Here is a 14,086-nt window from a genome sequence, read left to right as displayed (position 1 = left end):
GAGGCAGTCTCAAGGAACTATTTTCCCAGGCTGTGTTTTCCTAGTGTCCGGTTAACATGGAGGGAAGAGTGGAATGTCTTTGCTCTTAAGGCTGGTGTCTCACAGCTGCAGCTACACATGCAGCTGTTCAGAGCCACCTGTCGGACCTCTTCCTGAGTGGGCTGGAAGTTTGAATTGGGGAAAGAACTAGAATGAGCTAGTGTGGCTTACCTCGCTAGCCCTGGAGGAGACCGACTAGAAAAACAGTGGAATAAAGCTAAGGGGGTTTCCACAAAAGACAGGGCACCATGGTATACACAGTGCATCAAAAATAGAGGAAAAGGGGAATCTTAAGACAAAACAAACTGGGCATGGTGGAACACACACACCTTTAATCCCAGCACTTGGGAGACAGAGGCAGGCAGATCTCTGAGTTCAAGGCCAGTGTGGTCTACAGAGTGAGTTCCAGGACAACCTGGGCTACACAGAGAAACTCTTTCTCAAAAAAGTTAAACAAAATAACAACAACAACAACAAAACAAACAAACAAAAAACCAAGCAGCATGTGGTGGCCACACATCTGTAGTCCCAGCACTTGAGAGGTAGAGGCAGGGACTTTTAGAAGTTCAAGGTTGGTCTGGGAAGACGGCTCAGTCTGTAAGGTACATGAGAACCTGAATTCAGATCCCTAGCATCGATGTAAAAGCAGAAGCTGGTGGGAGAATCTGCCTTCCCAGCCCAGAGCTGTGGAGGCAAGACAGGAGGACCCCTGGAACTCATGGCTCAGAGGAGTAAAGGAGATTTTCTTTTCTATCCTGCTACAGACTTCCATACCCAGAAGGCTCTTGATGGAGCGGAGGGAGAGCCCCAGAGCTCCCAAGAAAAGGAGCATTGTTGTGGTAGTGCCAGCCTGCCGAGGTGCCAAGTAACCAACAGGGACCAGAGCACAATAACCGAGTGTGCATTGTTCTCAGCAGAGTGGTGACAGTCCCCAGCAGGAACCACCCTGCCAGATAGCGTGGGAGGAAGCAGTGTGGACAGTGTCTCAGCGCAGCGGCACCTCTGACTATCTCCCGTGGATGTTTGGGGAAGGACACTCGCTGCACAGCCCAAGAAAATGCTAGAACCATTGAGGGAGAAAAGAGTAAAGGTCCTTATTGTACAATGTCATTTCAAATCACAAAAAAGGTTAGTCGGGTGGAATTGCTGACATCACAGAGAATGTAGTAACTCAATCTTTAAATTAACCTCTTCTTGGCCTCTTTCTAAAAATTGATTAATTAATTAGTTAATTAATTGAGAGGCACCCACATGCCCTGGTACCCATGTGTAGGTCAGAGGATGACTTCAGAAATCAACTCTTCCCTTCTACTATGTTTTAAGGCAGAGTTTTTCTTATCTCGGCCACCATGCTGCTGTGTACTCCAGGCAGCTACCAGCTGCTTCCCTGGTCTCCACCTCTCATTTCACTATAGGAATTTTTTTTTTTTTTTGAGACAGGGTTTCTCTGTGTAGTCCTGGCTGTCCTGGAACTCACTCTGTGGACCAGGCTGGCCTCGAACTCACAGAGATCCTCCTGCCTCTGCCTCCCAAGTGTTGGATTTAAAGGCGTGCGCCACCACCGCCCAATGTCATTTCACTGTAGGAGTGCTGGAACTACAGATGCATGCCACTGCACCCAGCTGTTCCTTGGGTGGCGGTGCACTGAACTCAGGTCATTAGGTTTGCACAGAAAGCGTTTGTACCTGCTGAGCCAGCTTGCTGGGCTCTGAGGGCTTATCTTATTATGTCAACTTGAGCACCCTGGGAATTCCCAGACAGCCAATGAAACATTGTTTCAAAATGTGTGCCTAAAAGGGTGTTTCCAGATGAGAGCTGCTTATTTCCTTCCACCAGTAAAGCCTGGAGGTCGAAATCAGGTCATCAGGCCTGGTAGCAGACACCTTTACTCACTGATCAGCTATCTTGCTGATCCAGGTGTTTCCGAATGGATTACCATTTAAGTCAACTGACCGAAAAAGATTTGCCTTGTCATGGTGTGTGGACTTCTTGTGATCAGTTAAGAGAGCCGAAGGGCAGAAGAAGGTGTATTTGCCCCATCTGCTTGAGCAGTGCTATCCTTTCCACCTGCCCTCAGACCCTGGCGTTCCTGGTTCCCAGACTTCCAAGCGTGACCTGGAACTACACCTCCTGTTCCCCCAGGCATCTAGTTTGCAGATAATAGGTGGTGCGTGGCCTCCATAAGCTCATGAGCCAATCATTCATACATCTGTGTGCATATTTCCCACCTGGTTCTGCCTCCCCCCACCATGTATGTGTAGATATGTGAGTGCTAGCATGTAGTGTATGGGCATGTGTGTGTAAATATATACATGCTCGGAGGCCAGAGAGGACATTGGGTGTCCTTCTCATTCTCCACCTTATTACCTTGAAACAGGGTTCTCTCATTGAGCCTAGAACTAGGTTGGTGGCCAGCAAGCCCCAGCGATCCTCCTGTCCCAGCCTCACACAGTCCTGGAGTTATAGGCATTGTGTAGCCCCACCCAGCTTTTTCAGTGCTGAGATCCCCGCTCAGGTCCTCGTGCTTCCTCTTATTCATTAAGCCACATCTCTCCAAGCTTCATCCCCCTTGAAACAGGGCTTCACGGAACCCAGCCTTATAGGGTGGGTTGTCTGTATCCTGAAGCACCGCCCCTGGCAGACAGCAGGTAACTGCTAGGTACCTGCCCCCTGCCGGGGTGTGTGGTGGAGATGGGGACCCCTTAAGACCTGGGATGAGTACATGCTCACTCTCTCTTAGCTACCTTGTGGTCTTTGATGCTGGTGCTGCAGAGTTCTCCAGAGAACTGTGTTGGACCACACCTCACCCCTCCTGAATTCCATGACCAACTAACTCCTTTATGCTTGTTGTGAGTTAACCCTGAATAAATTCTTTTGATTATTGATAGACTCCTTTTAATTTCCCCATTACAGCCTAGCCTCAAATTCAATATGTAATAGAGGATGGAACTCCTGATCTACCTGTCTCTGTATCCTAAATGCTAGGATTACAGGCATGCAGCACCATGTCCAGCTTGGTTCTTTTCCCTGGAGAACCCTGATTCATACAGTCACCATGCCTGTCTAAAGTTGGAGGGTGCTTTCTTTTTCTTTTTTCTTTCTTTTTCTTCCTTCTTTGACTTTCAAGACAGGGTTTTTCTGTCTAACAGCCTTAGCTGTCCTGGAACTCAATTTGTAGACCAGGCTAGCCTCAAACTCACAGAGATCTACTTGCCTTTGCTTCCCAAGTGCTGGGATTAAAAGCATGCACCACCACTGCCTGGTGGAGGGTGCTTCTTATATCATAGGTTTTTGTTGTTTTAGAGACAGGGTTTCTCTGTGTAGCCCTGGAACTCACTCTGTAGCCCAGGCTGGCCTCAAACTCAGAGATCCACCTGCCTCTGCCTTCCAAGTGCTGGAATTAAAGACATTTGCCACCACCGCCTGGCACATCGTGGGTCTTAGACTAGTAAACACCAACTGTTAATTCCTTAAGTAACGTTGATACTACAGTGCCAACTTGTGAGCAGGGCATTGAGTTCCCTTGGCAGGGAGTTCTGACAGTCACTACTTGCAGAAGAGTTCCTACTTCTGTTTAAAATAAATAAATGGAAGTGAATAAACGAATGAATGACTAAGCTTTCTTTGTGCTTTGCCTTGTTCTAGGGGTTCAATGGAAACAGATTACTCAACTCACTCCCTGGTTAATGGGTTGTTCACCCTTATGCCACTCAAGAGAAGTCAGAAAAAGGTCACTGAGACAGCTTATCAGGAAAAGGTGCTTGCTGCCAAGCCTGAGGACCTGAGTTCAATCCCTTCTGCTCATATAGTGGCAGGAGGGAACTGACTCCTAAAAGTTGTCCTCTGACCTCCTCATACATGTACGTTCATACACACACACATACACACACTCACACATAAAAGCACGTAAATAAATGTCATTTAAAGACTTTTTTAAAGGAAAGTCAGAAACAGGTGGTGGCTGGAGAGGCAAAAGGCCCAATTTCTCCGTGACCTATTCCCACAGAGATCCCTGCGCAGGTGGTTGCCAGGGTCTCTCGGGGAACCTGCAGCAGTAAGTCTCAAGTGGTCTGGTGGTTGCCCTAAGCAACACTCTGTCTTCTGTGAAAGCAAGAGACAGCTACTCTCTTTGTATCTTGGATGCATTGGGGATGAAGGGATTAGGTAGGGAGAAGACTGACCCGTCCTAGGTCTGAATTCATTTTAAAGATGACTAGATGAACTGGAAGACAAGTGTCCTTATAGTTTTCCTTAGGTGGAGGATTGGGCTCTTATGGGAGAGACATCACTAGCAATCTAGCTACAAAGCAAATTAATACAATTAATAAAGATGAAAGTTTTTCGGTGGCAGGTGTGCCGGTTCAAGGCTGTGGTCCCATCCTCAAGAGGAAAGATGCTTGCCATGAGTTCAGGATCATCTCGGCCTACAGTATTGAGTTTCAGGCCAGTCTGGGCTAGAGAGCAAGACCTTGTCGAAAACACACAAAGAAAAATCCAAAACGAAAGCTTTCCAGATTTGTAAGTTTGCTGTTTGAATGTCAACAAAGAGAAGCAGCCACAGAGCTCAGGGGTTCTTAGTCTCCAGTGTCTGTAACAAGTGCCTGGGGGATTTAACCGGGCCATTTTTTTTTTACTTCTCCGGTACTAAGATTGAACATGCTAGCAGGCGAGGGCTTTGCCACTGAGCTGCACCCCAGCCCTTCTTATTTTAAGACAGGGCCCCTAAGTTAAGTCGGCCTGGGCAACTTGAACTTGCAGCCCTTGTGCATCGGCCTCCAAAGTAGCTGGGATCAGAGGGGCGTGTCACACCTAGTTTAGTAATTCTAATCCTATAACTGAGTAAAAGCCAACAAACAAACCCCCAAAACTGAGTATAGGCAAAACAAAAAAGCCAGCCTTTCTCCCCGTTCTTCCTTCCTCTGTCAAGATGCAGCAAGCATTTATCTAGCTCCAGCTTTGGAGCCTCCACCTGACTTGCTAAAATGATTGAATCAAAACTAGGAATTTCATAAAAAGAAAGAGCTGGAGCCGGGTGGTGGTGGTGGCGGCGGCGGCGGCGGCGGTGGCGGCGGCGGCGCACGCCTTTAATCCCAGCACTAGGGAGGCAGAGGCAGGCGGATCTTTGTGAATTCGAGGCCAGCCTTGGCTACAGAGTGAGATCCAGGAAAGGCGCAAAGCTACATAGAGAAACCCTGTCTCGAAAAACCAAAAAAAAAAAAAAGAGCTGGAAGACTTGACTGCTCCCCAGGGAGCTGGCCCTTTCCCTGGGAAACTCCCTTTCCATCACCATTCACCTGGTCTGAAATTAGGACAGTGGTTCTCAACCCGGGGGTCATGACCCCTCTGAGGGTTGCATATTGGATATTTACATTATAGTAGCAAAATTACAGTTATGAAATAGCAATGAAAAAAATTTTATGGCTGGGCTCACCACATGAGGAACTCTATTAAAGGTTCCCAGCATTAGGAAGGTTGAGAACCACTAGATTAGGGGGATGTTTTGAATTAGCAAGAAGGGCTAGGCAGCTGCTGGCAGGGTTATACTAGCATGCTCTTCCTGTTGCTGTGGACTAGCTACATGCTGGGCTAGAGACCCTAGACATGGTGAAGTGGAGAAAATCAGAGCCTCAACTTGTCTTCAGGGACCCATCCCCAGAACCCACATGAAAGGAGAGGGGGAGATGGAGAATCCAGACCCTGCAATGTTGTCTTCTGATTCCCACCAGTGTACCAAGGCATGGGTACACACACACACACATACACACACACACACACACACACAGAGACAGAGACAGAGAGACAGAGAGTAATGAGAAATACAGTTTTTAAAAATATTCCAGTGTCTGGGTCCCATCTTTAACCCTATCATCAAGACTCTAACACTCTTTTCTTTGGCTTCCTTAAAAGCACAGGAAATCATGCACAGCTCCTAGAGGATTTGTTTTAGGTGGTTTGTTGGTTGGTTGGGTGGGTGGTTGGTTAAGTGGTTGGTTGGTTGGGTGGGTGGGTGGTCAGTTGGTTGGGTGTTTGGTCGGTTGGGTGGTTGGGTGGGTGGGTGGGTGGGTGGGTGGGTGGGAGGGTGGGTGGGTGGGTGGGTGGGAGGGTGGGTGGTCAGATGGGTGGGTGGTTGGGTGGATGGGTGGGTGGTTGGTTGGTTGGTTGGGTGGGTGTTTGGATGGGTGGGTGGGTGGTTGGTTGTTGGTTGGTTAGTTGGTTGGTTAGACAGCCTTTTGCTATGGAACTCAGACTCACTTTGTCACCTATCCTGTCACAGGGATGGCATATGTCACTTCACCTGGCTGTTGTTCCAATTCTTTCTTTTTTTTTTTTCCGGTTTTTTGAGACAGGGTTTCTCTGTGTAGCTTTGTGCCTTTCCTGGAACTCACTTGGTAGTTATTAAAATAAATATTATTTATTTTAAGCCTCCTTAGGCTTATAGAAAAACAACATAAAATACAACATTCCTATGTATCTCTGGCCCTCACTTCACCACCATAATTTCATTATTAAAATCTTCCTACTATTAATGCTGTACATTTATTACAATTGTTGAGACAATACTGACATTTCATGTTTATGATAACTGTCACATTTTTGTGTCCCACTATTTTTCTCAGGCTGGCCTCTATTCCTAGACTCAAAAAATGCTCCTGTCTCTGCCTCCTAAGTAGCTGAGCCTACAGGCATCTAATTGAACCCATTTTTTTTTATTTATTTATTTTCCTCTTATCAGCTTGATACAGTATAAATTCTTATCCTAATAGTGAAATAGTTTCATTGAGGCTTGCCCAGCAATTGAGTAAAACCCAAACTTATTATAAGCCACAGTCATCCTAGGGTCCCCCCCTACTATGTCGCAGCCCCCCCCCCGTTCTGTGGGTTGCAGTCTGATTATTCTTTGCTTTATATCTAGTATCCACTTATGAATGAGTACATACCATGTTTGTCCTTCTGGGTTTGGGTTACCTCACTCAGGATGATATTTTCTAGTTCCATCCATTTGCCTGCAAATTTCATGCTGTCATTGTTTTTCTCTGCTGAGTAGTACTCCATTGTGTATATGTAACACATTTTCTTAATCCATTCTTCAGTTGACAGGCATCTAGGTTGTTTCCAGGTTCTGGCTATTACAAATAGTGCTCCTATGAACATAGTTGAGCATGTATCTTTGTGGTATGATTGAGCATTCCTTGGGTATATGCCCAAGAGTGGTATAGCTGGGTCTTGAGGTAGATCGATTCCTAATTTTCTGAGAAACCGCCATACTGATTTCCACAGTGGTTGTACAAGTTTATATTCCCACCAACAATGGAGGAGTGTTCCCTTTGCTCCACATCCTCTCCAACATTGACTGTCATTAGTGTTTTTGATCATAGCCATTCTGACAGGTGTAAGGTGGTATCTCAGAGTCGTTTTGATTTGCATTTCTCTGATGATTAAGGATGTTGAGCATTTCTTTAAATGTCTTTTAGTCATTTGTGATTCTTCTTTTGAGAATTCTCTGTTTAGCTCTTCAGCCCATTTTTTTTTTAATTGGACTGTTCAGTAGTTTGATGTCTAGTTTCTTGAGTTCTTTATATACTGTGGAGATCAATCCCCTATCAGATGTGGGGTTTGTGAAGGTCTTTTCCCAGTCTGTAGGCTGTCTTTTTGTCTTATTAACCGTGTCTTTTGCCCTACAAAAGCTTCTCAGTTTCAAGAGGTCCCATTTATTAATTGTTGTGTTCAGTGTCTGTGCTGCTGGTGTTATATTTAGGAAGTGATCTCCTGTGCCAATGTGTTGAACCCATCTTGATACTTAACCAGTAGCAGTTTTATGGGTTTTTTTTTTTTTTGAGTTTTGTTTGATTGATTTGCAAAAAATTCACACAGCATTTTATTTAAAATTTTATCTAAAAATGTAAAAAGGGTTAAAAGTGTGTTATTCTCAGCTTCGGATGCTCCCCCCCCCACCCCACCCCCAGTGCTGAGGACTGAACCCAGGGATTCACAAAACTTTTAATCCAGGCAGGTGGAGAGAGGAGGTCAGAAGAGAAGGACTGAGTTCTTCCCCCACTGTAGAAAAGGGAAGCCTCAGGTCGGATGTAAGGCCACACCAGCAGCACCCAAAAAGAAAGCCCCACCATGCCCCCATCCATCAGCAGTCCAAGTCCTCTACCCAAACTCTCATCTTCAGAAAGAAAAATATTTGCAGGTCTTGAACGTTTTCCAGGAACTTACAGGACATGTGTCTATATGGCAGGCAGCTATCCAGGAGAGCTAAGCAGATGGGACTCAGCTTCCTACTCTTCACTCTTCTCTTCCTCATTCTCCTTTTCTTTAGAAAGATCATGCTTAGAATAACAACCTGATGCTGGCCAGTGATGTGCACAGGACCAGAACTGGGCTTCAGGTGGCTGGAGCCGGAGTTCATCCAGCCTGAGCATAGATTGGCAAGACAACTTGTGGCCATGGGCTATTTTCTGGTTGTCATGATTCTGGGCTATAACTTATTTTTGTTTTGTTTTGTTTTGTTTTTGAGACAAGGTTTCTCTGTGTAGCTCTGGCTCTTCTGGAACTCACTGTGTAGACCAGGCTGGCCTCAAACTCAAGGGATCTGCCTGCCTCTACCTCCCAAGTGCTGGGATTAAAGATGTGTGCCACTACTACCTGGCTTGTTTTGAATATCCTACAGGTCTTGAAAATTTATAATGTCATGACCAGGCAGTGGTGGCGCGCCTTTAATCCCAGCACTCGGGAGGCAGAGGCAGGTGGATCCCTGTGAGCTCAAGGCCAGCCTGGGCTACAGAGTGAGTTCCAAGAAAGGCGCAAAGCAACACAGAGAAACCCTATCTTGAAAAACCAAGGGAAATAAAAAGAAAGAAAAAGAAAATGTATAATGTCAGCGTCATTTTTCTGTTATTACAGTATCATATGGGATAATTTCCATGTCCTAAAAATTCCCTGTGCTTAGCCAGGTGTAGTAGTGCATACCTGTAGCCTGGAACTTGGGAAGCAGAGGCAGGAGGATCAGAGATCTAGGTTGTCTTTGACTACATAGTTAGTTCAAGACCAGCCTGGCCTATAGGACACGCTGTCTTTAAAAAAAAAAGAAAGAAAGAAAGAAAGAGAGAGAGAGAGAGAGAGAGAGAGAGAGAGAGAAAGAAAGAAAGAAAGAAAGAAAGAAAGAAAGAAAGAAAGAAAGAAAGAAAGAAAGAAAGAAAGAAAGAAAGAAAGAAGGAAAACAGAAAAAAGAAAGAAATCACCATGCTCCATTCATTCATCTTGTTAAAAGGGCCTCACAATCTGATTTCCTTTGTGTTTGTGTGTACATGTCTGAATGAGTGTGTATGTGTGTTCCTGTGGAGGCCTCAGTTGCTCTTTTTGAGACAGGATTGTTCATTGCTGGAGCTCACCTATTTGGTGAGACTGGCTAGCCAGTGAGCCTCCTGCTTCTGTTTCTCCAGTACTGGGACTACAGGCCGTGCTTCTGGGCCGGCTCAGGCTCTCACACTGTGATGATAAGCATATCACCAGCCGAGTCATCCCCCAACCTGATTCTTGGCTCCTGACAGCTGCACTGGCTGTCCTGGATCTCGCTCTGTAGCCCAGGCTGGCCTCGAACTCACAGAGATCCGCCTGGCTCTGCCTCCCGAGTGCTGGAATCAAAGGCGTGCACCACCACTGCCTGGCCCACTTTTACTATTTTCTACAGAGAAAATATTTTCCAGTTTCAAATAACTCTGGACTTTTGAATTATAACCTGTTTTTATGTTCAAGCTATCTGTGCATCATTTCTCCTGCAGTTGTACATAAAATGGTTTTACATTCAAAAAAAGGACAAATACTGCAGAATTGTTTTACATAAAATATAAACAAATTCATAGAAACAGAAAGATTAGATGTTATCTCAAGCTGGAGAAGAAAGGAATATAGAACAATGATTTCCTAAATACAGAGTTTCTGTTTTGTGTGATGGAAAAGTGCCACAAACGGACAGTAGTATCAGGACATGATATCATGAATGTAATAAATCAATACAATTAATGTAATTAATGAATATCATAAATATAGTTATTGAATAAATACTGCAAATGTAATCAATGAATACCACAAATGTAATTAATATCATAAGTGTAATTAATGAATGTCATGAGTGTAATTAATATCTTGAATGTAATTTATGCCACTGAATTGTGAACTTAAAAATGGTTACAATTGCAAATATTATGTTCATTTAAAGAAATAAGGTAGAATGTAATCACCATACATTATATATGTATATGAAATTGAAGACAGTGATGTTCTAAAATAGAAAGTGGTGATGGTGTCATGGGCCTATGAGGATGCTGGACTAAAGTCTATCAAATTGTGCAAACAGGCAAACTGTATACTATGTGAATTATTTGTCAATAAAGAGTTTATGAAACGTAAAAAACAACAACAACAAATCAATACATACATCCCAAAGAGAGGTGGAAACGGATTGTCCCAAGGCAGGAGAGTAGCAGCACAGTGGCTTCCATGTTTGGGATTTTAAAGGAGTTTTTATGAATATTTATAAGGTGGGTATCTTATCCATGGCTGGTGTAAGATGAACCTTTTCCCTCCCAAAACAGGTTGGGATCTGTCTTATATAGTATTTCTTCCCTTGATCCTCTAGAAAAACTCACTAGAGGAGAATGCAGACCTTTGATAGTACATGTCTGTGGTTATGGGAGAGTGCCCTGGTCAGTGCCTTAGTTTCTGATAGAGTGGCAACAACCTATCTGCAGCTTCCAGGACACTTAGCCATAAAGGGGTGGGCATTCTGGCCAGCAGTAGTTTTCTCAGTTACCTCAGATCTGTCTCCTTTTTGAGATGCTCTAAGGTCCTGGAGTAAGCTCATGGTTGTCAATCAGTTAAGAAGATTGAGGCTTTCTCGGGGAAGCTGGGACCAGAGATTCACAGCATGCAGGCGGGCTGTCCAGACAGCAGGCAGGACTAGGCTGTCTGAAGGACGCCCTCCCAGCCCTCCGCTCCTGTCTCTCTTCTCTCCAAAGTCTCCCCTGTCCTCCCCAACCTAACACTAGTTTTATTTTTCCTTGTTAATAGCTTTACTCTTGCAGTATAATCATATAGCACACAACTTTTTTAGACTGGCTTCTTTCCACTGAATATCCATTAAGTTTTCTCTCTCTGCCTTTATCAGATTTTTTTTAGAACAGTCTCATTGTGTGGCCCTGGCTGGGCTGTTACTATGTAGACCAGGCTGGCCTGGAACTTAAATAGATCTGCCAGCCTCTGCCTTCCAAGTGCGGAGGTTAAAGCTGAGTGCCACCATGTCCAGTCCACCACCATGTTTTTTTGTGCTTAATACAGCACATTTCCCTTTAGCACTCAATATTCTACTGTATAGATGTACCACAGTTTGTCCATTCTCTTATGGAATAACATTTTGGGGGGCTAAAGAGATGGCTTAGCAGGTAAGAGCTTTTGCTAAGCAAACATGAGGGCTGACCTGAGGTTTTTTTTTTTGTTGTTATTGCTTTGGTTTCTTTTTTGTTTTTGTTTTCATTTTTCGAGTCAGGGTTTCTCTGTGTAGTCTCAGCTGTCGTGGAACTTGCTTTGTAGACCAGGCTAGCCTTGAACTCACAGAGATCTGCCTGCTCTGCCTCCCGAGTGCTGGGATCAAAGGTGTGCGCTGCCACTGCTCCGTTGAGAGCTGAGTTTTTATCCCAGCACCTATAAAAAGCCAGAAGTGACCACATGTGCCTGCAAACCCAGTGAGTGCTATGGGAGAGCAGAGACGAGAGGATCACTGGCACCTGCTGGTCTAGACAGCTCCAGAGTCAGTAAGAGACCCTGTCTCAAAAGGAATAAGGTGGAGAGTGATAGATCAGGACACCAGCATCCTCTTCTGGCCTCCATACCTGTCTGCCTCTCTGCTCACATATGCATATGTATATACTACACACACACATACATACACATTCACACCACACCCATCCACACCATCACCCACACCCACACACCCACGCCCACACCCAATGCATACATTTTCAAAAAAGAACATCTTGATTACTTCCTAGTTTTGGCAGTTATGAATAAAGCTGTTATAAACATCCATGTGCATGTTTTTGTGTGTACATAAATTTAAAACTCATTTGCATAATTACAGAGGCAAGTGACTGTGTTTCACACAGTGACACTTCATTTTGTTTCTTGAAAAGTGACTAAATTGGTTTGCATTTTCACCAGTGAAGAATGGGAGTTCCGGCTGTTCCACATCCTTCCCAGTCTTTCCAGTTTGGGGTTTTGACCAAATAATAATTGTGCAGTGATATCTCATTGTTGTGTCTGTTCGTTCATTGATTATTTATTTTAGTACTGAGAATTGAATCTAGGACCTAGTACATGCTGGGCAAGTGCTCCATCACTGAGTTATATCCCCATGATTTTCCTTCCTTCCTTCCTCCCTCTTGTTAGTCTTTCTTTTTTTTTTTTTTTTGGATACAGGGTCTCGTAGAGTCCAGGCTCCTATCAAACTTGTTATATTCGAAGATGACCTTGAAGTCCTGCTCTTCCTGCCCATCTCCCGAGTGTGGGGATTATAGGCATGTATCATCATGCCTACTTATATGGTGTTAGGATTTGAACTCAGCTTTACCCATGCTAGGCAAGCGCTCTACCAGCCAAGCCACATCCCAGCCCTTGACCTTTTGATGTTCCTGCCTCTGCCTCCAGAGTAGCTGGATTTGCCTGTTTATGCATTTATTTATTTTACATGAGTGCTGGAAATTGAACTCAGGTCATCTGGAAAAGCAATACATGCTCTTAACTGCTGAGCCATCTTTCCAGCTTCTGTGAATGGCTATTCTTGCCTGGAACTACCATTCACAGATCTCAGTGTGTACACAGATCCACACACACTGGAACTTCTATTTCCATAGACAGGAAGCTTCACTTGGGCCAGCCCTGGATTCAGCCTGATTTTTTTTTTAAAAGATTACTTTATTTATTATGTATACAGTGTTCTGTCTACCTATACACCTGCAGGCCAGAAAGGGCACCAGATCTCTTTATAGATGGTTGTGAGCCACCATGTGGTTGCTGGGAAATGAACTCAGGACCTCTTAACCTCTGAGCCATCTCTCCAGCCCTGGATTCAGCCTGAATTCGAAACCCAGCCCTTCATATTTATGTGCCTCCTGATTCCCCTTCGTGATCATGTGTCACCTGCTGCTCTCCCTGTATCAGAGGTTCTTCACTGTCTTCTACATAACCGTACCTACAGTAATACCACCCACAGAGGTGAAAGAATTTCATATCACCTAGACAGAGGTTCTTCACTGTCCTCTACATAACCGTACCTACAGTAATACCACCCACAGAGGTGAAAGAATTTCACATCACCTAGACAGAGGTTCTTCACTGTCCTCTACATAACCGTACCTACAGTAATACCACCCACAGAGGTGAAAGAATTTCACATCACCTAGACAGAGGTTCTTCACTGTCCTCTACATAACCGTACCTACAGTAATACCACCCACAGAGGTGAAAGAATTTCACATCACCTAGACAGAGGTTCCAGGCCAAATTGTTCTACATACAGGTTGTGAGCCAGCTTTGTAATGTAGTAAGACCCTGTGTCAAGAAACAAACACTAGATGACCAAAAGAATATTAATTAATTAATTCACTAATTAATTAATTACATAGGGATCAGGACATGGCACAAAGTAAATAATGATTGTCACCTTTTATTGTTACAAGATAAACATTTTATGGTGTTTTTTTTTTTAAGATTTATTTATTATGTGTACAGTGTTCTGTCTACATGCATGCTTGCAGGCCAGAAGAGGGCACCAGATCTCATTAGGGATGGTTGTGGGCCACCATGTGGTTGCTGGGAATCGAACTCAGGACCTCTGGAAGAACAACCAGTGCTCTTGACCGCTGAGCCATCTCTCCAGCCCCGGTGGTTTTTTTTTTGTTTGTTTGTTTTGTTTTGTTTTTGTTTTTGTTTTTGAGGGGGAGCAGTATCTCTGTAACTAAGGCTGGCCAGGAAATCACTTTGCAGTCCA

The sequence above is a fragment of the Peromyscus maniculatus genome, chromosome 7 (assembly GCF_049852395.1).
Source record: "Peromyscus maniculatus bairdii isolate BWxNUB_F1_BW_parent chromosome 7, HU_Pman_BW_mat_3.1, whole genome shotgun sequence".
Lineage (NCBI taxonomy): Eukaryota > Metazoa > Chordata > Mammalia > Rodentia > Cricetidae > Peromyscus > Peromyscus maniculatus.
This window is presented reverse-complemented; position numbering follows the sequence as displayed.